The sequence below is a fragment of the Panthera pardus genome, unplaced genomic scaffold, assembly GCF_024362965.1.
Source record: "Panthera pardus isolate Hobbes unplaced genomic scaffold, ASM2436296v1 HiC_scaffold_12, whole genome shotgun sequence".
Lineage (NCBI taxonomy): Eukaryota > Metazoa > Chordata > Mammalia > Carnivora > Felidae > Panthera > Panthera pardus.
In genome coordinates, this window is record NW_026526677.1 from 4,367,742 (window position 1) to 4,391,645 (window position 23,904).

Consider the following 23,904-nt stretch of genomic DNA (forward strand, 5'->3'; position numbering starts at 1 on the left):
GTGTGGGGGCTTTTAATGGATTTCACGTTGATCGGTGTAAATTTAAAAACCGAAGCCGTGTAAAATGGTTTTCTGTTGACCGTAACTTTATGGCTTTGGCAGGACGTTTATCGATTTCGCATCTGAATGGAGATGGGCCGTCAGTATAAAAATAACACCTCGGACTTTGGAGAACTAAGTCCGTGCAGAAGAATGGAAAATATCTTGTTAATAATTTTGATATGGGGGCGCCTGCGTGGCTCAGTCGGTTGAGTGTCCAACTCTTTTGGTTTTTTTTAACGTTTATTTATTTTTGAGACAGAGAGAGACACAGCATGAGTGGGGGAGGGGCAGAGAGAGGGAGACACAGAATCGGAAGCAGGCTCCAAGCCATCAGCCCAGAGCCTGATGCGGGGCTTGAACTCACGGACCACGAGATCATGACCTGAGCCGAAGTCAGACGCTTAAATGACTAAGTCACCCAGGCGTCCCTAAATATTGACATTTTTTTTAATTTTTTTTTTAACGTTTATTTTTGAGACAGAGAGAGACAGAGCATGAACGGGGGAGGGGCAGAGAGAGAGGGAGACACAGAATCCGAAACAGGCTCCAGGCTCCAAGCTGTCGGCACAGAACCTGACGCAGGGCTCGAACTCACGGACCGTGACATCATGACCTGAGCCGGAGTCGGACGCCCAACCGACTGAGCCACCCAGGCACCCCGAGTGTCCAACTCTTGATATCGACTCAGGTCCTGATCCCAGGGTCATGGGATTGAGACCCACGTCGGGCTCTGGGCTGAGCTTAGAGCCTGCTTAAGATCCTCTCCCTCTCTCCCTCTCTCTCTCTCTCTCCCTCTCTCTCCCTCTCCCTCTCTCTCTCTCTCTCTCTCCTCCCCCCAAATAAAATTTAGGAAAATAATTTTGATTTGATTGTATGCTGAAATGATATTTTGGATAGATCGAGTTAAATAAAATGTGATTCAAATCCATTTTACCTGTTTCTTTTTACTTTCTTAACGTGGCTACCAAAATTATGTATTTCACCCACAAATCCTATTAACAAGGGCCTCCCCCCAGGTCCACAGGGTGCAGGCAGCTGCAAGGGGCCCACAGCTGGACCTCTGGAGTCTTCCTATAACACTCGCTAGTCTGTTCCCCTTGGGGACGCCTGTGAAGTAATGACATCGAGTAATAGGGGAACCTCACCCAGCACCGGGCTCCGTGCAAAGAGCTAGCTGACTCTCCTGCCTGCCCCCAGCACCCTGACAAGATAGGTCCCACTGACCCCCTCTCAGAGCCCAGAGAGTTTAAGTTACTTGCCCTGGGCCACACAGCAAGCCTTCAGGACCTCCAACCCAACAGCCTTTGCGTCGGAAGGCAGGGAAGCTGGTGGTCCTGGCCTCTCCCTGCGTGGCCCTGGCCACGCAGCCACCCTCCGTCCAGGATTTTCAGGCCACCATCTGCGCCCCTCGGTTCCCCCAAACCCAGGACAGTCTCCGCGGACCACTCTCCATGGAGCACGGGAGCACGATGGCGGAAGAAAGGGGCCCCTGGAGTCCTGTGGGATGGGGAGAAGGCAAAGGCAAGAGTGGGTGACAGGTGAGCCGGTCAGGGGAGTGAGGGGAGGGGCCAGGAAGCGGAAGGGAGGGCCGTCGGCTCCGAGGGATCCGGGAGCTCGGCTCTTGCACAGGAAAGGAGGAGCTAGACGAGGGGCAACACGGACCCCACAACACCCACCCGCATTCGGCAAAAGGCTTCTCCGGCACCTTCCACGCGCCAGGCTCTGAACTCGCACGAACACCCGCGTCCTTGACGCCACGGAGCCGGCTTCCGGCAGGGGGCACGGGTGCCAACAACCTCGTGCTTCGGTGGCAGGGTTGCAGAATCCGAGGTCCTGACGGCCAGGGTTCAAATCCCCGCGGAGGCCCAACCTTGACCTTGCGCGGCAGCGGGGTGCAGCGGGTCAGCGTGGGGAGCGACCTCGACGACTGCCCGCTGGAGGTGGTTCAGGGGCCCCGGCAGCACGGGACCTCAAGAGCCGACTCTGCTCTCCGCCAGCCCCCCGCCCCCCCAATTCAACCAGAGCATCCAGCTCAGCCGTCTGGACTGGGACCGCACAGAAGAGGCCAGCAGCAGCGGGGCTCTGGCCACCAGGGAAGCGGCTTGATTCGCCCCGGTCGGTGGCCAGCAGGAGCAGGTGGGGGGCGGGATCCAGGGGCTCCGGCCCCCTGCGCCCCACCCCACCGTGGGTCTGGATGAGAATGGAGGAGAACTTCCAGGGGAGGCCCAGAGGCACAGCCATCAGCATTTCTGAGGGCCCAGAAACGGGCGCACGCTGTCACCACGGAGGGGCATGTGGACGACGATGGGTGTTTCCTGGGGGCCCCAAACGCGTCCTCCTCGGGGCACAGGGCCCCGCCCTGTCATCCACCAGCGCAGAGAGCCCTGCTGCGGGGTGAGGGTTCGGAGTGTTTACAGGACGCATAGCAGAGCCGTGAGTCAGCTGAAGCAGAGAGAAGGCAGACTCAGCCGGGCTGGAGGGTGGGGGGCGGACGTGAGGTCAAACCCTCCATGCAGAGCCGGGGTAAACAGCAGCCTGGAGCCGGTCCTCTGGCATCGTCGCCCACGGCCCGGCCAGGCACGGTCTGAGCGGTGCCCAGAGGAGGAAGCGCACGCCAGGAGGGGAAGGCACTCCTCGCACAGTGCTCTCCCTCCGCGCCCGGGCATGGCCATCTTTGTATGTAAACTGAACTTTGTACGTTAAACAGCATTTTAGCCGCCCGGGGGGGGGGGGGGGGGGGGGGGCCGGGCCGGCTGCTCGGAGGGAGTGTCATGCCACAGAACGTGGGGTCAGATAAACCTGTTCCAGGACCTGCTCGGCCTCGCGCCGGCTGCGTGACCTGGGGCAGATGCCCGCCACGTTGGAGACGCGTTCCCCGCTGCGGGGCTCGCCGAGGGCCCCGGGATCACCTTTCCGCCCGTCCCCTAAACCCGGCTCTACTCCTACTTACTTCCCAAAGCCTCAAAGCCACCTCCTCCCGGGAGCCTTCCCTGATCTCCCAGCACCAGAGCCCAGACAGAATCACTTGACTCCAAATTCTCCCGCCACGAGGAATCATTCTTTTCCTTGACGGCCCAGGGGCTGGTCCGGCTGCCGTGTGAGCGGGGACGCGGTCGAGGTGGACGGGCGGGGGCTCACTTCCCACCAGCTGTTTCTTGGCTCCTGCCATGGCCATGCCTCTCTCAGCTGACCTTGCCCCCTGCTGGACAAAAGTCACGAACAGCAGAGGGCAGAGGGCAGACACGAGGAGCTAAGGACACAGAGAGAAGCTGTGGGAACAGAGGGCTTGGCAAGACCAGGGCGTGGGGGCCAGAGACAAGAGTGTCCCTAAACGTCCCCACGAGGACGGAGAGGCGACCGCGAGGTCCAGGCCAATGGAGACAGTGGGGACCAAGCGCAGGTTCGTAGAGTGGCGAGGGCAAGAGGACCAGGGAGAGCTTGCTGATGGAGGAGGAGGGGACAACAGGTGTCTAGGGCAGGGAGGGCTCCGGGGACCGAGGTCACGGCCCAGTGCCGCGTGGGGAGACAGGCCGGGGCCACACGACTCGCCCGAGGACCCTTTCTGCTTGTTCCCTTCAAGGAAAAAGAGGCCGCTGTCAGGGAGGAAGGCCACCACGCCCCTGGGGAGAAGCCCCAGGGGTGACGGTTCCTCGGCAGACCCACGGGGCACAACCGCGAAGGGCAGGGCAGAGGGGAAGGTCCCCACAGCCTCGGACCGGCCCACTCCACCTGTTCAGACCTTGGTCTCCCCTCCAGCTAAGCTGCGGGAATGACGCGGCCCTCCTGCCAGCTAGAGTGTCCTTTTCATATTATTTAAAATTTGTTTCAAATTTATTTATTTTTGAGAGACAGAGCACAAGCAGGGGAGGGGCGGAGAGAGGGGGAGACACGGAATCGGAAGCAGGCTCCAGGCTCCGAGCCGTCAGCACAGAGCCTGACGCGGGGCTCGAACCCACGAACCGTGAGATCGTGACCTGAGCCCAAGTCGGACGCTTCACCGACCGAGCCACCCAGACGCCCCAGAGTGTCCTTTTTTTAATGTTTACGTATTTATTTTTGAGAGAGAGAGAGAGAGAGAGAGAGGGAGAGAGAGAACCCCAAGCAGCACAGGTCCCAATGCGGGGCTCGAACCCACAACCCCGGGATCGTGACCTGAGTCGAAAACAGGGGTTGGATGCTCAACCAGCTGGGCCACCCACCCAGGCGCCCCCAGAGTGTCCTTTCGGGGGTCAAGATAATAAACGTAACCTAACTCTGAGAGGGGCCGACCCCCACGGCTCCGGCTAGGGTCCACTCACTGTCAGCCACCTGAGGACGGGCCACGTTCTCCGCCCGTGTAGGTCACCTCATCCCCCCCCAAACCCCAGGAGGCTCCACTGTGACTCACTTGACAAAGAAACTGAGGCAAAGGGAGGGAAGCACCTGTCATTCGCACGGAGCCCGCGAGCAGCCGGCCAGGACCGGAGCCCGGAGTCTTGGCTCCTGTGACCCCACCTGCACCACCAGGCAGGTCCCACTCCATGCAGCACTCTGACTTCCGGGGTCTCGGGGCTCGTCCGGCGCAGGCAGGGACTCGGAGACTATCTGGTGGGGCAGCGGGCGAGGGGGGACAAGCAGGTGGCGGAGTCCCTCTGCTTCCCCGAGCACGTCCCACGTCCCCAGAGACGGCTCGAGGTCGCGGCCCAGTGCCTACGGTCCCCGCACAAGCAGGTAGGGACCTTCCGGACCGTGTTTTGATAGCAAACATGTCCCTTTCCGCAGCCTGACATCGGCCCTCCCGGGGGCATGTCACCGGCTGAATTGTGTCTCCCCAAAAATTCCTCTGTTGAATGAAGTCCTAACCCCTTAGTGCCTTAGTCTTTAAAAAGGAAATTCAGGTAAAGTGAGGTCACAGAGGGGGCGGGGGGGGGCCTGATCCCACGTGACTCAGGTTCTTATGACAAGAGATCAGGACACAGACACGCACGGAGGGACGACCCCGTGAGGACACAGGGGGAGGACGGCCGTCCACACACAGGGAGAGAGGCCTCGGGAGACCCCGGCCCCGCCCACGCCTGGACCTCGGGCTCCGGCCTCCAGGACGAGGGGACAGCCCGTCCCGTTGTGTGAGCCCCGGGGCTTTGGGAGCTCGTTACACTGGCCGAGCTGCCACAGGGCACATGAGGCCAGCGCCCCTCGGAGCTGCTAATGTAGCCACACGAGGAATCCTGGCCACAGCCCCGTGCAGGGCCCGCAAGTCACGGCCGAGGAGCGGGTCACCGCGGGGGAGCGGCCCCAGCACGGTGGGGCACCCATGTCCCCAATCCACAGGTGAGACCCAGGCCCCGAGAGCACCGCACATTTGCTCCACGTCCGTTACCCAGCAAACAGGTGGCAGCCGGTCACGTGCACGCTGCCCCCGGGGAGACCCCTGGGCCTTCCCAGCAAGGCTGCCCTCGCCCAGTCCTGCCTCAGGGCCGGAGCCACATCCCCAAGGGGCCGAGGGTGCTCATGAGGGCCAGCCCGTGTCCGAGCCCGTGCGAAGTGCGGAAAGTCTGCTCTGCTCACACCGTCTCACCCCCTCAGCCCCAAGGAGCCCGGCCCCCTTCGAGCCGCCCTCTTCCCTGGCTTCGAGCTCGTCCCCGGGACACCCAGGCAGCACTGGGAGTCAGCCCAAACCCTCACGCTCTGGGAGACGGGAGCCTCCGCCAAATGCATCAGTTACAATGAAACGGGACCACACGTAACTCTCCTATCCTGTGAGACAAGCCCACGGACAGGCAGTCCAAGGCTCCGAGGAGTCGGCCAGATGCCAGCCTCCTTTCAACTCCCCGAGGGTGTGGCTCTCGTCCTCAGCCTACGATGGCTGCAGGAGCTCCAGCCCTCGCATCCACATTCCAAGCAGCAGGATGGAGGAAGGGAGGAAAGGGGGAGCCCTTTAAGGACACTTCCCGGAAGTCCCGCTCTGCTTAGACCTGCTTGACCGGAACTGAGGCGCACGTTCAGCGGTAGAATGCGGCTGTATGCATAGCGACTTGACCTCGTCACCTGTCCCGGGAAGGGGTGAAGTCTATCTCTCCAGCCCTGAATCTGGGCTTGGCCCTGTGACCTGCCTCGTCCTACCTACCCCGAGACAGGAAGAGGGATACAAGCAGAGGCTTGAGACATTCTTATGCGTTCAGGCTTGCTCCGGGTGCTGGGACCCCTCTGGCAGCACGTGAACAAGCCCAGGCTTGTCTTCTGGAAGGTGAGAGCCGGGGGGGGTGGGAGGGGGCATCAGCCATCTCCAGCGTTCCTGCCATCGTAGCCGATGCCCCTAAAATAGGCCATCCTGGACCACCCAGCCCCAGCCAGGCGAGCTCACATCAGAAAAGTCCCCCAGCCAGCTCACGGAACCACGGGAAGTAATAAATCCTTGTTGGGTTAAGCCACACAGTCTACACAGTCCGGGGTGCTTTGTTACACAGCGAACACTAGCCGATACGCTTCTCCAGCTGCGGGAGGCTGTTAACTGGGCCACAGGGTCCCACATAGGGTTTCCGTGTCTAACAGGAAGGACAGAGTGAACATCAGGACGGGCCGGGTAGCAGCCCCTGCGGCTGGCAGAGTGGCCTGCTCCCCAGGGCCCGGAAGACAGGCACGGCCCCACCCGCCCACGTCCACCGCCTTGCTGACGGATTCGGTCCCTGTGCCACCAGGACGTGAGGCCACGGTTAGGAAGGAGGCTCTGAGCTGGCCGGGCCGTGGCCCCGCCACCCGCCTCCCTCTGAGTGTTCGGTGGGGCGGCCGCTCGCCCACGGGTACCCTGTCTGTCCACAAGGCACCGTCCATTCGGGGCTCAGCGCCCGCCCAGGTCCTGCCCACAGCTGTCCCCGACGGCCCCGGCCACTGCCCGGCCGGCCCCACACGCCCAGCAAGCACCTAGAGCCCCGACCTCCCGGGCAGCACGCGGCAAGCAGCTCCCGGGGCCGCCCGACGCCCACCGCTCAGGGCCGGCCGCGGAAACCCTTCCCACCTTGCGTCTCAGGGTCAAGCACATGATAGGGGCGCGCAAACAGAAGAAACTAGCAAATGAGCTCTGGGGGCTTCGAAGGACGCGTGGGACGCAGCTGAGGAGGGAGACGCAGCGTCGCGGACGTTTCTTTCTCCGGTTTCCAAAACGTGTGCACATTCTCTCACTCGGCCTCAGATCAACACTGCTGGGGAAGGAGCAGCTGCGGGACCCCAAAGACACAGGCCCACGCTCGATCACCCTGCCGCCTTACCAGCCCAACAGCAGCTCGCCTTGGGGACGGGGAGCAGGGATCCTACCCACGGAGCCTGCGGTGACAGCGTGGCCCCGACTGACCTCGGAACATGCTCCCTGACTGACTTCTGGTCTCCAGGACTGGGAAACTCTGATTTCTGCTGTCCTGAGCCACCCAATTCGCGGTCCTTTGTTACGGCGGCCCCAGGACACTGATACATCTCCCCGACACACACGTGCCCTGGCTCATTTCTTTTATTATTACTACAGGAACCAACGTGCCCACATCGGCGGCCCCCTCGCCCTGGGGGCCCTGTCGGCGGGGCCGGGACTCCAGACCACGGTGCCCAGTGAACCGTGTGACCTTGGGGGTAACTCAGCCCCCAGAGCCTCACGCCGCCCTTTCCCTAACGTGGAGCTAGACCGTGGCCACGGCTCCTCCGTGGGGCAGCCACAGGGCCACTGGAGGGGACCCGGCCGCGGAAACGGTGAAGCGCATCTCCCGGTAAACGGCGGGAGTTACAAAAACGCATCCGGGTTCCTGCGCCTTGAGTGCGGCGAAGCCCCTGTGCCCGCCCCTCCCGCCGCCTCCCCCACCCCCACCGCCCGCCCCGCTCCCTCGACCAGAAACGGCAGGTGTGGGCACAGAGGCCAGGCCCGGAAGGGTCAGCAGACGCGGGCACCCCGCCAGCTGCACCAGCCTGCCCGGAGCACAGCGGCCGTCACACGGCCAAGGTGCCAAGCTGGTGAAAGGCCGCCTCCCGCCCCGGCACCGCCGCCCTCCGCAAACGCCCGGCCCGAGTGGGTGCCGAGCAGCTTTCGGGGTCACGTGCCCAGGCCGCTGGCGGCAGGCCGGTCAAGGGGCCCTGCCCTCCCTCTCCCCCTCGGCACACCTCTGATTCGAAGGAATGTGTGTGTGTGGGCTTCTGATTCCTTCAAGGGGAAAAAGCTCGCTCTCGGCAGAATTCCTCCTGGGACCCCGGCCGCTGGCCGCTGGCGAGGGATCCTGGGGGGCTGGGGACGAGGCAGGGACCGTGGCCCCTCAGCGCTCCCGCCAGCGCTCCCTGAAACCACAGGCGCCCTCGGAGGCATCCCCTCGCTCGGGAAGGCGTGCAGGTCGGGGTCACGGGCAGGCTGGAGAGTCGGCCCCCCCCGGCTTCAGGTCCCACCCGTGGGATTTGAAATCCTAGGAGCCAGCCGTTGACCTTGGGCAAGTCCTCCCCACCCCGAGCCTCAGACTGCTCATCCATGGAATGGGAACGTTTCCCAGGGCTCTGCCAGGGGCTGCACACGGGGAAACCACCTCCTTCTCTTTCACTCTCCAGGGGGACAGCTGACGGTGACACCAGATGGCGGGTGTCACCGCGGCTTTCGGGCAGGCCCGGGGGGAGTGGCAGCCTCCACTTAGATAAGAAGGCTCTCGGCTCGGGTCGCCTGGGACAAACCCTTGATAAACTGGCACCGGGCGCTCCCGTTTTCTCCAAAGCTCGGCTGTGCGCCCGGCCGCCCCGCAGCCCCATCAGAAGGGAGCGGGTCACAGCCTCCCCCAGCATGGCGTGGAGGTGCGCCCTGCCCAGAGCCGGGGTCCCACGAAGGAAGGACAGCTTCCTTAATTCGGCATGGAGCAATCCCGCTTTCGGGCCCCCGTGACACAGCCTTTTTGTTTCTGGCACTTTCCCTCCGACCCAAAGTTTGGTGTCATCGACTCCTGTTGGGGCCACGTTCCCAGGTGGGGGGGGGTGTCTGTGATCGGGCCATCGTCCCGGGGGACCTGGAGGTTTTGCTGCGGTCACACAGTGGCCGAGGGACCGCCTGACCCGAGACCCTGGAAGGACCCGTCGTGTCCCCGACGGCAGCTCCCAGGGAGCCCCAAGAGCACGGACGCAGCTCCCTCCTGGAAAAGTGAAGACAGAGGCCCGAGGGGCCAGGCTCCGGCCCCTAGTCACCCAGCAAGAGGGGGCGGCGAACAGGAACCCAGTGCCTGACACAGGTCCCCCCCATCCTGCGTGAGGGCTCAGGGGAAACAAGACAGCATCTTCCCACAACAGCGCCCCCCCGGGACTGGGTCTGTCTTTACTCCCAGCCTGGGCCCCATCCTCCACCAGGACCCCCGGCCACCACATTCCCTGAGCGCTCACCAGCTGGGCACAGGCCAGCGACTTGTCAGTCCCTCTGGACGTGCTGTTTCCACGACTAAAAAGCCGGGTTCAGAGAGGTTAGGTGACTTGCCCGAGGTCACACAGCCCAGGCCTGGCTGCTCCCCTGCCCGCCTCTGCCCGTGCACGCTTGGCCCCCGGCGCCGGCCGCCTCTGGGTCCATCTCCCCCGGGAAGTGGCACGTGTGTTCCCGGCACCGTAAGCCCGAGGAGCGTCCACACGCCGCCATGCCCGCGACCACCCGTCCGTCCTCAGCAAAGGTGCTCAGAGCCGACTCTGGCCCCCAAACACACAGAAGAGGAGGGACGCCCGGGGGCGTGCAGACGGCGGGGACGACGGGTCCCAGGGAAGACGCATCGCCAGAGCCCGCTTTCCCGAAGAGGGGGTGTCCCGGCCAGGTGGGAGCAGGCGCGGAGCAGGATGGCGACCCCATGCCCAGGGATGTCCTTGGAGCCACCTCGTGACAGGGGCGGGGAGAGAAGGAACAGGCTGTGGAGGACCTTTTAGGATCGAACCAGAGGCTGGAGGTTGAGACTCTTCACCTTGAGGAGCCATAGGAAGTTCCAAGCCCCTGGTGAGTGACAGATGTGCCATCCGGAAGTGTCCCCTGGAGACCAAGGTGCCCCAGAAGGAGAAGAGGTGGGGGGCGGGGAGGCCCGGCAGGGAGCTGAGCCACGGGTGCTTGTCTTGAGGACAGAGAGTTGGTGGAACGAGCCGGGAGTGGTCTCGGGGGCACATTTTTTTAATGCCTGGCAATTGTCTTTGGCTTCTGCAAGAAAAGGACATTTCTGGAAGCTTGGCAGAGAATTCGGTGAATGCAAAAAATGAGCATCTAATTACAAGTGGGCGCCCCCCCAACTCCCACCTGGACCGATGGCCCCCACTCTGGTATTCAAGAAGCCGTCGGGGAGACTTTCAACCCCACCAATGGCCGCACCGTGTCAGGAACCTTCTGTAGGAGAGAACGTCCACACGCCGGCTGCATCCCCGGCCAGGCCTGGCGGCCAAGCCGTGGAGGGGAGGGCGCCCAGCCCCCGGAGCGAGCATGGCCATCGCCTTAGGAAGACGGCGGGGCGGGGGGGCTCGAGGGGCGGCGGGACCCCAAGAGGGCAGGCGAGCATTGGTGCCGGGGCCCGAGCCCTGGCTTCGGGGAATGCGCCCCACCCGCCTCCAGCCATGGCCCAATGGGTAGGCGGGATCAGCACGCTGGACTGAGCTATCTTGGGCCAGAATTTGGAATGCCACACGTAGCAAACAGTTAATGATCAACTATCCAAAAGGCCTAGAATAGTGTTATAAAATGCGTCAAATATCTGCCCCTGACCAGACCAGACATGACAGCTAGGGAGGGAGCACTTCTGGGTTTCCCCTCTCCATAACCTTGCTCTGCGAGGCCGGCCTGTGGGGAAAGTTGCCCTCGGCAAGCCATCTATCTGGAAACGACTCCCACACGCTCGGTCCCACCTCCCCGCCTCTCGGCCGAGACCCCTCTCCCCTTGTGGCCTTCGCTGAGGGGACACATGTTCCTTCCCGAGTTGCATAGTTTGGGAGAAAGCCTGGAGCTTTTCTCAACAGAGCGTGTCTGTGCCCCCTTGAGGGAGAACGGGGGTGGGACGGCGGGTTTGTCCTCGTGGGGTCCCCCACCCCCACCCCCGCCATCGGGCCCTGACACCCAGGGAAAGCACCTTCTCCAGAGCTGCTGACTTTTGCCAATTTATATGCTAATTCCCGAAATGATTCTTCCTACATTAAATAAAAGCTGAGGAATGTTCCAAAGGTCTGAACAGATTGTACCATTAACAGACAGAGGAAAGCAACGCAAAGCCTGCCCACAGGAGTTGTGAGCGTGTGAACTCGCTCTCAGCACACACACACTTGCCTAATTTTAGGCCCACGTGGTCCTTCAGCTGACTCGGGCAAAGTAAAACTGCTTCGGCATCCAAAGCCTCCAGGTGCCCATCTTGACCTTGACGTCCCCTTTCTGAGCAACCTTTTGAGAAAGCAGAGAGAGTCCAGAAGCAGGCGGAGGTCCCACGTTGAGCCCGCGCCCCCCAGAGTGATCGTCTGCCTTGGATCGCGTCAGCGCCGTCCAGGACCTAGGCCCCCCCCACCGCCGATCCAGGACCGAGGCCCCCCGCCTCCTGGACAGCCTCCTCGCGGCGTCCCACCGCCCCGCAAACACACTGGTTCTCTAGACGCTCCTCCCGCCTCAGCAAGACCTTCTTGCTTCAGAGGCTTTTGCACATTCTGTTCCCCCTGCCAGGGTGGATCTTCCCCACTCCCTCGAGCAGGTTACCCCGACTCATCTCAGCTTGGAGCAGCCCACCCTGATCAGATGAAGCGAGGCCCCAGCTATACACACAGCGGGCACTACATTTCCGTTCCTGGTGCTCCTGACAATCCTAGTGGGATTAGCTGTATGACACTTTGTTCAGGGTCTGTGGCCATCATTCAATGGTGGCCATCACTCAGGTCTATCCTAGAAGAATGCTTGCCATAGAATACAGGGATGGGGGGGAGAGATGGAGGGAGTGAAGGAGACAGAAGTTTGGATGGATGGACAGAAGGAAGGATGGGTAGATGGATGTTGGCTAGATGGAAGGAAGGGTGAATGGATGGATGATGATTGGGAGAATGGATGATAAAGGATGGATGGATGGATGGACGATGGATGGATGGATGGATGGATGGATGGACGGACGATGGATGGATGGATGGATGGACGATGGATGGATGGATGGATGGACGATGGATGGATGGATGGATGGACGATGGATGGATGGATGGATGGATGGACGGACGATGGATGGATGGATGGATGGACGATGGATGGATGGATGGACGATGGATGGATGGATGGATGGACGATGGATGGATGGATGGATGGACGGACGATGGATGGATGGATGGATGGATGGACGATGGATGGATGGATGGATGGATGGACGATGGATGGATGGATGGATGGACGATGGATGGATGGATGGATGGATGGACGGACGATGGATGGATGGATGGATGAATGGACGATGGATGGATGGATGGATGGATGGACGATGGATGGATGGATGGATGGATGGGTGGAAGGTTGTTGGATAGACGAATGGATGAATAACACAAGTTACCCTCCAAAAAGACAATTGTCGTGGTGGGGTAATTTGCGTTTTCTGGAGCCAAGCAGACCCCAGGAGGCCACGTCTCCCTCTCCCGGCCCTGGAGGCAGAGGTTCCGAGCAGGCCGCCCTCTTGGCCTCGTTTTTCCGTTGCTGGGCACTGTTCCCGTAGCTCCCCCCTTAGAATGTCTGTACCCCCACATCAAACCCCACCTCCAGCTCAAGGCCTCCTGTCCGGGGACCCTCATCTCCCCCAACACCCGGAGGCTGGGGCGCCCCAGCCTATCTTCCTTTCCTGCCAGGACAGGTGCACTGAGTGGGGCGGAGCTGGGCACAGAGACACACGGTAGCTGTGCCCTCAAACACAGGCAGGCCCAGCGCCAGGCTCGGCCGCTTCCCAGAGTCAGAACCTTCCTCCCAAACGGTAAGGATTGAGTCTGATAAAGCGTGCGGTACCCGGTGCGCACTCAACAAGCACGCGACAGGCACGTTAACTGACCGATTACTTGGCGCCTCTAAAGGAGCGGCCGTTCTCGGGGGAAACCAAGCCAGATTCCTGTCCAACGGCAGAGCCCTGTGAACGGAGCCCCCTCCGTCCGCATGACCACATCTCCGCTCTTGGCTGGTGGCTCAGCCTTATCCCGCCTCTGAGTGGATGAGAAGGACCACCCCTCCAGGCTTTGTTTTCAGTATCTTATGCTGCCTCATCAAAGGGGGGATTGCTCTGGTGTCTCCCCGAAATCCCTGCAAACTCTGAAACATTCTGGAGCCCAAGGCCAGGAGTGGTTCCCGTGAATGCTCGTTTCCAGACCATCCGGCTCAAAGGCGACGGGTGCCACAGCCATCGGGCAAGGCTTAACCACGGGCATCTCCTCCCATCCCTCCTCTGCTCGAGCCTGCAGGGGCCCAACTCCCTCACACACGAGCAACGTCCTTACGCCGGTCTACAAGGCCCCCAGCGCCTGGCCACACGCCCCCCTCCCCTGAGCGCCCTGCTCCCTGATGCGGCCTCCCGAGCAAGCCTGAGCACCCAGGGCGGGCTCCCCTCGGGACCTTTGCACATGCCGCTCACTCTGCCCGCAAGGCTTTTCCCCCCGATCCCCACATGGCTTCCCCATCCCTTCCTTCCTACAGGTCTCTGCAGAAATGGCCCTTCATCCAAGAGGCTTTCCCTGACCCACTACAGACGGCAGCTTCCCTGCCCCAACCTGAACCCCCACTGCCAGCACCACCGCCATTCGGCACAGCAGTGACGCTTCTCCCGCTCGAGCTCTGTTCTCTTGTTCTTGGTCCCCAGTGGGCGCTCAATTAGTGGTGATTGAGTGGATGGAGGGATGGGGAGGCATGCATTCACCTATCAATAATAATAATCAACGGAAATCGTCATCATCGATAAGTGACTGTGCACGAATCAGTACGGGATCAGTGAATGCAAGGTCGTGCGTTGTAGCGGGGTTCCTACAGGGGCAGGAGCAGGCGCTCCGATGGGCGTCAGGGACCTCCTCTCTCGGGAAGCAAAAAGAAGTTGCCGCCTGAAAGATGTGTGAGGGTAGGGAGCACATCAGGCAGAAAGAATGTGTGCAAGGGTCCTGGGGCAGTGGTAACAGATGAGCACACAGAAACGCGTCCTCTCCCCGTCTGGGGGCCCGAAGCCAGAAGTCAAGGTGCCGGCAGGCGTCTGCTCCCTCTGCAGGCGCTGGGGGAGGCTCCCTCCTGCTCTCCCAGCTCCTGGGGCTCCAGCGTCCCTGGGCTTCTGGCTACGTCCCTCCAGCCTCTGCCTCCATGGTCACGTGGCCTCTCTGTATGTTCTCTCTTCTCCTAAGGACACTTGCCCTTGGATTTAGGGTAACCAAAGATGGTCACATCTCGTGATCTCTTAACTCGATTACACCTGCAAAGACCCTCTTTCCTAAATAAGGTCACACTCACAGATGCTGGGGGTTGGGACTCGGACAGATCTTTCCGGAGCCACGACAAACATCCTGATGGGGTGCTGTCTGGGTGTGACCAGATGGGGAAGCTGGGCGTGACCGGGTGTGACCGCCCCACCGCGCCGAGAAGTGGGGGCCACAGGTGCCCTCACAGCCGTGGGCTGACCCGGAGGAGGCCGAGTGGCCTACGTCCCCGGGCCAGCGGAGCGCTCGGCAGACCCCCGGTGCTCAGCAAACACGTCAGCGTGAATCCCCCGGGCCCCGAGGTACACTCTGTGAGGGACCCGAGGTGCCCCCCAAACGAGCCCAGGGTGCTCCTTGCCTCGATGGCTTCCCCAAGACAAGAGGGTCCAGCGTGAAGGTCTCCACGGGCCCTTCCTGGGAAAAGCTCTCCAAACACACCGAAGGGCCTACCCGTCTGGTCATCCGCTCACTGGGCAGCAGGTGCCTCAGCCCATTACTGCCTCTGCACGTCACCACCCCAGCCACACACACACACACACCCCAGGGCCCCCTTCTTCCTCTCCGCCTGGACACACCCTTTGCAACATCCACGCTCCGGATCCCTTTCTTCCGCCCAGAGGCTGTGATCCCTGAAACCCCCAGAGCTGACATTCGCTGACCCCGCCTGTCTACGGCCAGGTCCCTGTGTCACCAGACACTGCTCCTGCCCGCACCCTGCCAGCTCAGCAGAGGGCTGGCCCGAGAGAGAGGCGGCCTCCAAGTGGCCCCCAGCGGGAAGACAGAGAGGAGGAGGCCGGTCCCCACCGCAGGCTCAGAGAATCACCCAGAGGCGCCTTCCCACAAACGCCTCCCTAGGCGGACGGGCCCGGGAGGCAGGGCCAGCAGGCCTCAGGGGAGATGGACAGTTGGTTTTGCTCCGCGGATCTGGATAAACTGGAAATGCAAAGGCCCGCGCCGGGCGTCCCTAGCCAGGCAGACTGGAAGTGCTTCAAAGAGCCGGGCACGGCCAGTTCACACGGCCGCAGCCAAGCCCAGCTCGGTCGCCCATGCCGCTCACCCCCGGGCCCGGGCGCCCGCCCCGCCGCCAGCCGCAGCTCCCCAGACCCTGCACGCAGAGCGAGGCATCTGACCGCCAGCACCAAGGCCTCCTTCTACGTCAGATATTAATCAAACGCATCCTGACAATGATCAACGGAGGCGGCTTGGCAGCGTGGGCCTGGCGGGCCTCCAGGCCCACCTCCAGCTACAGGAAAGACGAGGCTGGCAGAAGCGGTCGTTGGCAAGGGACGGCACATTGTCCCACAGCTGTGGGAACGTGCTCTGTGCGCAAACATTTCCTTAAAACGAGCTTACGAGGAAATGTTCGCGACGGCCTTAGTAGAGACCATCAGCCTGGCTGAGCGGGGCGAGAGTAACGTCAAGCCCCGGCCACGTCCAGACTCCAAGGGCCATGCGAGTGGCCGGGGAGGGCCCTGCGGCACTCTGAGCGGCTTTGTGGCTGGCACACGCTTCCAAGTTGGCTGTGGGGGGGGGAGGGGAGGGGGGAGGGAACCGGGGCCCCTCCCGCCTCCAGTGCACTGGAAACTCATGAGGACTCGGGGCTGGCAGAGCTGGGGAGTGGGCTGGGGCGGTGGGGGGCCTCGGGGCCGCCCTGCAGGAATGTCGGGGCCTGGCTCGCTTTCTGAACCTGCCATATGGCCCTGCGTCCTGGGACCCAGGCTGGGAGCCAAGGAGGAGCCCTGTGGCTGGGTCCACGGCCCTCCTGGCCGCTGCATGAAGCCATTTGTCAAAGGTGTTTCCCAGAAGCCTCTCTGGAAGGCGCTGCCCTTCGCGAAGCTGGCTTGGGCTTCAGCCAGGCGGAGACGTCTGGGGGCTCTTGGCCAAAGTGCCAGCCGTCCCGAGATCAAAAGTCCCTCTCCTGGTTATGCTTGGCTCTGGGCGGCAGGCGAGCTCGCCGCGGGGTCACCGACGGCTGGGCGAGGCCGGGGCCGCCTCTCCCAGACGACGGCGTGGCCGCGGGGGGCTGACCGCAGGCGTGCCCTGCTGATCCCCACATCGCAAAAGGTCCACGGTGGGGAGCTCCCCCCGGACACCCATGTTTGTTCAGGGATCATTAGCTGTTTGACAGACAGGCCCAGAGCAGGGATACGAGACGCCAGAGGGAGGACGGGCCCTGCCAGCTGACACGATGTCGGCACCTGGAAGGAAACAGGGTCCACGCGGGTCCACAGCCGAGAAGTCAGCGCCCCTCCACGGAACCCGCTTTCTGGAAAAGGAGCGCCTTCTAAACAAATGCACGCTTCTCGCTGGGCAGTGGAGGCAGACCGTCTGTTCGCTTACGGCGGGAGGAGCTGGTGGAGGCTCCGCGGGCGTGGACGTGGACGCCCCGCAGCCCCGGCATCTGAGACGAAGACGCGGGACGTTGCTTTTGCCGTGAAGCCCTGCGTGTCCCGGTCCTGACTCACCCACCGCCGACCGCGACAGCCGTGGCAGGACATCTCCAGATGTGGCTGATGACCATACCCGTTACGGTTGCCCTCGATGGCAACTCCTGTTATCAAAGCCAAGAAGATGTGAGTTGGGACGGAGCCGGGGGTGGGGGATGGGGCGCGTACAAAATCCACAAGACTTCCCTTGACCACCAGAGCCACACGCCCCGCGGGGCTGAGCTGTGCTGACGGCCGGCCCCGCACTCGCCTTCCGGCCGGCCTCCCACCCACCCTCACTGCAAGCCGGCCGGGTGGGGACCACCCTGTTCTGCGGATCAGGCAGCCGAGGTGGAAAGAGTTTGTGCGGCCGGCGGCCGGCGGGCAGCACGGGGACCCTCGGCCATTCCCCAGCTCCGGGTCTCCCTAGGATGGTCTCTTGCTGGCCCCTCCATCTGCGTCAGAGAATCGGCAACTGACACCGGTGGGGTGGCAGAGAACAACAGACCCATTTTACAGACGCAGACGCCAAGGCCCACGTGGCTTCGCTAAGTCGCCTGAGGCCAGACAACCACCAACCGGCAAGACCAGGATTGGAACCCGAATGGGACACCTGAGTCCACCCCTGCCACGGTCACGTCCCCCTAATGTCTAGCGACGGGGCCCCCGGAGACACGGCTGTGTTCAGGCGCCCACCGGAGAAGCCGAGAGAAGAGCTGCCGTTGGCCAGTGCTTGTAGGAGAGAAAACCCCTCTGCTGGGCTGGATTGTGTCCCCCAAAATTCATGTCCCCCTGGAACCTCAGGGTGTGAGCTCGTGTGGAAACAGGGTCTTTGCACTGGAGTAGGGTGGGCCCTAAATCGAATTACTGGGGAGGAGCCCACGTGACCACGGAGATGGGGCCCATGGGGCCCCAAGACCAGGGACGACTGGGGGGCGGCCCCGAAAGCCAGAAAAGCAGGAAGGACCCTCCTCTGGAGCCTCCGGAGGCCCTGCTGACCCCTTGATCTTGGTTGGACTTCCCTCCGTCCCTCAAACTGGGAGAGAACCAATTTCTGCCGTTTAAACTCACCTCGCTTGCGGCCCCTTGTTTCAGCCCCCCCAGGAAATTGTTTCAGCCCCCCCGGGGATGGGGTTGAATTTTGTTCTGGGAGCAAAAAGAGAACGGGTGCCAGAACTCTCCAGCAAGGGCACAGACCCCAGAGCCTTGGAGAACAGCCGCTCTGGGGCAGGCTCCCTGCTCGCAGCCGGCCGAGCGTGCCGTTCCCGCCAGGAGGGGCCCCTCTCTCCTCCCCACCCCCCAGCCCCGTTTCCCTGCCAGTGTCCGGCTGGAGTCCCCGTCCCCTGGCCGCTGTCCACCACCGCGGGGCCGGAGCAGAGATCCTGTCCCCTGTACCTTCACCGCCGCGTGGTCAGAGTCACTGCCCTTCAGAAATGTAGCCAAACTATGTGGCCGGTGGAAAGCAAGACCTTTGGGTCCCGAGTGCCCCCAAACACATTCTTTGCATCTCTTAAAAAATGCCAACGGCATCAGATCAGAATGAGACTGTTTGCCAGGCCGTTGGCCGGGGCGTGCGAGGCCTTCCTCAAGCCCGAGAGCGGATGATTCTTCCCTGTGTCGGGCCTGTCTCCTGCCTGTGGCCAGCCCGCGTGGGGCCCGTCCCCACGTGCCACCTTCAGACACCTGCGATAGTGATCAGATGCCCCAGCTCTCAGCTAAAAGCAGCCTCCCTGTCCTCCATGAGGTGACTCTTAACCCCGGACTGTCCCTGAAAGAAATACAACCCCTTTTGTCCATCGGAGGGGCCAGCGCTTTGGTTTCCGGAAGCAGCGAGCGCAGACGTGCACGAGGCCTAGAGGGTGGGGCAGGGGTGAATGCTGGGGGGCGGGGGTGTATTCCAGAATGTTCTGAACCTCAGTGGCCCCCCGTGAGACAGAAAAGAGAATGATGAATGTGCATGGCTCACTGCCACACAGAGAGGACAGGAGCAGGGGTCCCTCAAGTTCTGCTCTGATGGTGGCCCCACGCCCAGAGGTTTATTTGGTCATTGTTTCCAAGGACATAGTTTTAGGCCCTTCTACCCCCCTCCTCGTGGGTGCCCCTGCAGCACCTGGCCTCAGAGAGAGAAAAGGTGGGATCTGGATGGCCTGCAGAGGACAGGGACAGCAGCCGAGCCAGCCAGACTACGGTCAGACCCCCCCCCGCCCAGGGTCTCCTGGACCACCTGTGGTCCGACACCTCGGGACCAGAGCAGCCAGACTCACATCTCAGGCCCCGTCCCTCTGCTAACCAGGCGTGATGGCGTTTGAGACCCAGGTCCCCTGACAACAAGCCCCTTCGGCAAGAGACTTCGCGGACCCCACATCTGAGTGCAGGACGCGCAGCCCTGGCGGATGACTAGCGGCCCTCCCTGGGTCAGGTGGCCACATACCCCACAGTAGGGGACCCGGGAAAGGGAGGTACGGGGGTGGGGGGACTCTGCCCTCTCACCCCCACCCACTGGCTGCCCAGAGGTAGAACGAGGCCTCGGGGGCTGGGCACAGGGTCGGGCATCCACTCATTCGCCTGTTTACTTAACCAACAGGGATTTATGGAGCACTTACTATGTGCCAGGCAGTATTCTGAACCCCTGGAACTCAGCAGTGAATCCAATAAAGTCCTTGCCCTCCCGAAGTTTATATTCCAGTGAGGGAAACAGCGTATGCTACACCAGACGATCAGACAGGGAACGGACAAGGAGAAGTCAAGGCGGTGGGTGAGGGCGGGGCGGGGTCTGACCTACCTAGCGTGGGGGGCACGGCACGTGTAAAGGCCCCGGGGCACACGTTCGAGGAGCTGTGGGGAGGGGTCACGCTGAGGAGATGTGGGCTGGCGGGGGTAGCCCCCTAAGAGGCAGACTTCCGGGGAAATAGGGCCACGCCACCCACCCCAGCACCCAGGTCCTCGCTGTAGGCGTCAGATGTGGACACATCTTGTGCCCAAGGAGACGGAAATGTCGCCCCGTCCTGGGAAGAAGGGACCCCCAGCTGCCTTCGTGGCGGCCAGCAGGCGGGGCCGGGACGGAGACCACTCCAGACCCACCCGGAAGGGTCCCCTCAGCCAGAGGGGGCCAAGCCACGGCTCTGCCCCGAGGCGCTCTGCTGGCTGGCTCCGTGGGGACTTGGCCCCCCGCGTTAGCGCTGCCACACCGCCTGCCCACCAGGCCAGGCTGTCCTCCGTCCCAGAACCTACAGGTCAGCAAAAGCCCGTGCGAACTCAGCAGCCCCAGGGCACTGCAGGCACACAGGTCTCACGTACCCTTTCGGCCGGTTACCACGGCGATGACGGAGGCCTGACCGAGGCACCCGAGGAAGTTCCCTGCACAGGCCTTGGGGTCAAAGAAGTCTGTGGGAGGAGGAGACACCTTTGCAGAGAAGGGAGGGACGGAAGTTCCACGGGGGTGACTGCCCCCCCCCCCCCCCCGCCCTCCGCCTGGCCTGGTGTAGGAGCTGGGAGGGAGGGTAGGTCCAGGCTGGGCCTAAGGGGACACCTGCTGCTGGAGCTCTGCTGCCTCCCGCTGGCTATCCCCGGTACTGCATGTGCCGGGCAGCCTCCCTCCAGGTGTGTGCGTCCCACCCGGCCCTGCCTCCCGGCACCCAGGCCTTCCGTCTTGGGTCCGCACCTGTATGCAAATCAGCTCTGGGGCCCCCAGCCCACTGCCAGCAGGGGCAGCGTGAAGAACCCCCATCCCCTGTCCCCGAGGCGGGCCGGCAGGTGTCCGATGGACCGACAAGGTGGCCCCTCCGGGACCCCAGGAAGCCCACGGTCAGGTGCCGCCCCCCGCCCCCGTGCACCCCTCCCCTAGGGGCGTGTGAGTGGATGCTGCTCGGAGCCAGCTCGGGGCGTCCTCAGAAGGCGCCACCTCAGCCTGGAAACAAGGAGAGCGCCAGGGCCGGGCACCCAGTGGGGAGGGAGACCAGCCCGTTGGGAAGTGCAGGGAGCCGCTCAGGGGCCACGGCGGCACCCAGGAGCCTGTCGGTAAGGCCGGCTACTCCCTCTGCACCAGCACGTCGTGGGGAAATGCCAGGCACGGCACGGGCCACCTCCACTTGTCCCCACCCCCTCTAAGTCCTGCAACCCCTCAAGGCTGCTTCCGTCCTGTGTCACACACCGGGACACTGAGGCCAGAGGAGAGAGGGGGCCGCCCCCCGAGCGGGGTTCTGGAGAGCTGGGGCCAAGCCCATGTGACCTCCAAGCCCACTTGCCATCGCCCCGATCAATTAGCAAACCTGTTAGTCGGTCAGTCAGTGGCCTCCCGGGAGCCTGCCAGGCCACCTCGGCTCCTGGGGTCACACCAGGATGGCCGGTGGCCCCAAGGGGGCTGGATCACTCCCCACCTTGCAGCCACCTGCCTCCCCATGGACCCCCGCCCTCTGGGCCCAGAGCAGGCTGTTAGGATCGTGCCACGGCCCCAAGGACAGTCACCGCAGCACAACCCCCCGCCCGGATGGCATCCCCAGCACAAACCACCCTCCTCCCGGTTGGCATCCCCAGCAAGAAGCCCAAGACGGATGCCCTCTCCGGCAGCCCCGGACCCAGGCAGCAGGCGCCTGGGTGTGTTCCCGAAGCTGCTCGGGGTCACCTCATGGAGAAGAGCAGGAAACAGGAGCACGGCCCCGTCCACACTTTCTCCCTGGAGCACTGGTCCCACTGGACGGGTCTGGAGCTTGGCATCTGAGGCCCAGTTGGGCTCAGCAAAATCAAGAACCACCACTAATCACCACTTGTCAGGGGCTGTGTGAGTGTCCTGGGGCCGCTGTGACCAATGACCACGAACAGGCAGCTCTAAACAGCAAATGGATTCCCTCCCACTTCCGGCCCGAAGTCAAGGTGTGGGCGGGGTGCTCCCTGCAGGCTCTGGGGCAGGGCCCTTCCTGCCCCAGCATCTGGAGCCTCCAGGGTCCCTGGACTCGTGGCCACTCCCCTCCAACCGCTGCCTCCGTGGTCACGTGGCCCCTCCCGCATCTGTGTCCTCTCCTCTTCTTACAGGGACACCTGTCATTCTATTTAGAGCCCACTCTAAGGACAGAACGATCTCGTCTCAAGATCCTTGACGTAACTGCACCTGCCGAACCTATTTCCACGTACGCTCACGTTCAAGGTACGGGGGTCAGGACCTGGACTTTGGGGGCTCCCATCGATCCCCCACAGCGGCACGAGGGGAGGGGCACCCTCGGTGACGGTCACCTAGCCAGCCGTGTGAGCCTCACCTGCGGACGGGCTACAAATGCACATTCCCAGGCTGGCCCCCCAGGCCTGCTGTTTCTGAACCTCTAGTGGGGCCCAGCCACCTGGGTTCCCCAAGCCCTCCAGGGGCTCTGATGCAGGCTCACGTCTGAGAGCCACTGAAACGATACCAGAAAATATCCCTTCTTGACTCCCACATCCATATGCACTATGGGCTCAGTTTGCACTGGATGGGGCATCACATCCGTGGGGATTGATTTCATTTATTGGGGTTGAGGAGGCCTGAGACCCTCCGGGATGTTGGGCGCTCATAGGCCCACCCGCCTGTGACTCAGCGCTAAAGCAAATAGAGAAGGGGGGGATGGGGGCCAGCAGGGGCACCAGGGAAGCCTCCTGGGGGTGAGCCAGCGCCCCCAGCCTTGGCAGAAACCAGAAGTGAGCCACTTTACCCTAACTCGGTGAAGGGAGGGGAGAGCCCGCCAGGAAATCGGCAGGGGACCTCCACGCGTGGGGGGCGGGGGGTGCTGGGGTGCTGGGGACTCGGGTGAGAAAACCAAAGCACGGCACGAGCCAGACCACAGACCAGGGCATCGGTGAGGCCTCTGGCCCTTCCCGGGCACGTAACTTCCTGTCAGGATGCTTCATCTCCAATGGTGCTTTGAACGTGGGGCAGGTGGTGAATCTCCTGTCCCGCATTTATTTGTTAGTATTTTGTTGGCAGTTTTTCAATATAATTATTCTCCATTTCAGGTTATGGCTTAAGGACAGTTTTCTTTTAAAATACTTTATGTTCATATTTATCTTTGAGACAGTGAGAGACAGAGCATGAATGGGGGAGGGGCAGAGAGAGAGGGAGACACAGAATCGGAAACAGGCTCCAGGCTCCGAGCCATCAGCCCAGAGCCCGACGCGGGGCTCGAACTCACGGACCGCGAGATCGTGACCTGAGCTGAAGTCGGACGCTCAACCGACTGAGCCACCCGGGCGCCCCTTAAAGACATTCTTCTAAGAAGGGTCCACGGATTCAGCAGACAGCCAAGGGCCACTGGCACCTGACAAGGGCCACAGTCGCCAACCCTCTGCCCAATCAAGAACCTTCCAGTTTATTTGAAAGCTGGTCACGCCTACTTTTTCCACGATCCACCTTCCGCCAGGGGGTCCCGTCCTTCCCCGAACCCTCTCCTCTTTCTCAGCGTAAAAGCTCCGGGCAGGATAGTCTGAAACATCCAACACCATCAGAGGGACGAGCCACCCACGTCCACACCATCGAGCGGAAGGACCCACAGGTTCGAGGTTTCCGGGTTTGTTTCGGCGCAAACGGTCCGCGGCGGGAAGCTGTAAATGAGCTTCCGCCCGAACACAAGGGGTGTGACAACCCAAGGGGGAACCCTTTCGACACGAACGGAAGTGACGAAGGAAATGGGTGAAAGCCAGCCCCCCCCGCCCTGGAGCCCCCTCGCTCACAGCGGAAAGAAGCACCGAGAGGGGGAGGAGGCGGGACACTCACCGCTCTGCTGTGCCCCCCCAGCTGCCAACACTACGCGCCATGCGGGGCTCAGGGTCACCTGGGGGGGCTGACGGGTGTGCCCCCACGACTGACGACGGCGGCCCGAGGGTGCCAGGACGGCCGGGCAGCAACCCCGGCCTCCCCGGTCAGTGGAGGTGCCGGGCCCGGGGGAGGGAGGGAGCCAGCGGAGGAAAGGCCGAGAACCCCAGCGTCGGCTCCAACCACACGTACCTTCATCCTCCGGGGAAACCGTGCCTGGGCCCCGAACCTCCTCTCCCCGGGGCCCTGCTGTGGGGCCGGCCTCAGGGGCTAAGA

General features: G+C 62.5%; 1 long non-coding RNA gene across 1 annotated transcript; it reads right to left on the reverse strand.

Annotated features, from left to right (window-relative positions):
• Positions 1-11,123: 11,123 nt before the first annotated feature.
• Positions 11,124-23,736, reverse strand: LOC109246892 (uncharacterized). The gene is made up of 2 exons (XR_008421071.1): positions 23,211-23,736; positions 11,124-11,413 (listed from the first exon to the last, which is right to left on the reverse strand). It is a non-coding gene; the product is annotated as an uncharacterized LOC109246892 (long non-coding RNA).
• Between the last annotated feature and the right edge of the window lie 168 nt (positions 23,737-23,904).